Genomic DNA, 1,557 nt, shown 5'->3' on the forward strand with positions numbered 1-1,557 from the left:
CAGGTACAGAACTAAACTCAAGGCTATGGTTGCAAACTTGCCAAGGAACGCATCCGCCAGCCAGCCACCAAAAGGCGATATCAAATAAGTGACTCCCATGAAGATCAAGGGGGCCTGGCTGGCCGAAGTGCCCTCCCAATAGAAGGGGCTGCTGTTGAGGAAGAGCACCAGGTTCGAGGTGATGCCATAGAAGGCCATCCTCTCTAAAGACTCTGCCAGCAGTATGGCAGCACAGGCCAGTCTCCTGCCATTGAACACTGACTCGGATCTGGTTGAAGCCACAGAGTTGTCCAAAAGAGGAGTGCTCTCGTTTACATCCCTGCCAGCCATGGCCTGATATGCTGTTTCTCAAGAGGTGGTCAGCTGACCAAAATCCTAACCTAGAACAACAACAAAACCACTGTCATTATATTAAAAGCATGTGATACCAAAAAACCACACATGATGCAATAATGAGAATTCAGGAAATAAATCACGACAGAGTCTAATAAAATAATGTATTTCTTAAACTTACTGACTTATTTGTATATTCTGAACCAGTCATAAGACAATATGAAAGGCGGCTGACATGCTGTCAGCAACTTCTATATTTTACTCAGTAAACAGGTTAACGTGCATAAACAAACATGAGTAAACATACCGTTCTTGAACACTTAGCACTGCTCCACATTTAGCTGTTCAGCCCGCGACGAGTTTATCAATGTCCTCGGAATACATGTTATTAAAAATATTTACTTAAAGTTCCTAAAGGTCTCACGGTATGAAGTTTAGCTGTGGGCTCCGCGGGTAAACAGCCAGTCACAATACTACCGCGTGACACCCGGCTCACTCACAAGCGTCAACGCGACGCTCATCAGATCTGCATGTCATCTGGATGCGCTTGTCCAGTGCCAGAGAGGGGCATCAGGTTAATCGGTTTGTATACAAAGCGTAGAGTTAAACTGGCAAGAAAGCCAAAGGCCGCTACTGATTGGATAAAGAGAGGAAAGAAAGGGTTTATTCTATTGGCTAGTCTTGAAGCCAATCATTTCTGCACAGAAGCTTCCTGGGTGATGCTTTGCCTGTCAGGTACATTTTAAATATGGCTAGGTTATGGTAATTCCACTGACCTATAATAGAGAATATATAGATCAGTGGTTATTCACACCCTTTTTACGATGTGTTTTAATTAATTTGTGCATATACCACTGAGGAAAAAAGATGATTCTCTGTTTTTTTTTTCCTATTATGTTAAGAACTTATTTATTCAGGTATTCATATTTTCTACTATCCATAATTCATCCATGACACAAAATTTTAGCGTGATTTGATAAACTAAACTAATTAACAATAATTAATTAACAAAAGTATACAGCCTAATTATTTTGACTAATACATATACGTGTGTGTGTGTATAATACCAATATTTATTATATTAATATACAGTATAAATGCTTGCACACTGTAAAATCAAATAGTTTACCTTATTTAGATTTAATTAGTTATCTTTACTTAGTTATTATACTTACTAGGTTTATTAAGTTACAGCTACTTTCAAGGCAAATAAAACAATTTACT

The sequence above is a fragment of the Sinocyclocheilus grahami genome, unplaced genomic scaffold (assembly GCF_001515645.1).
Source record: "Sinocyclocheilus grahami isolate Dianchi unplaced genomic scaffold, SAMN03320097.WGS_v1.1 scaffold3199.1, whole genome shotgun sequence".
NCBI lineage: Eukaryota > Metazoa > Chordata > Actinopteri > Cypriniformes > Cyprinidae > Sinocyclocheilus > Sinocyclocheilus grahami.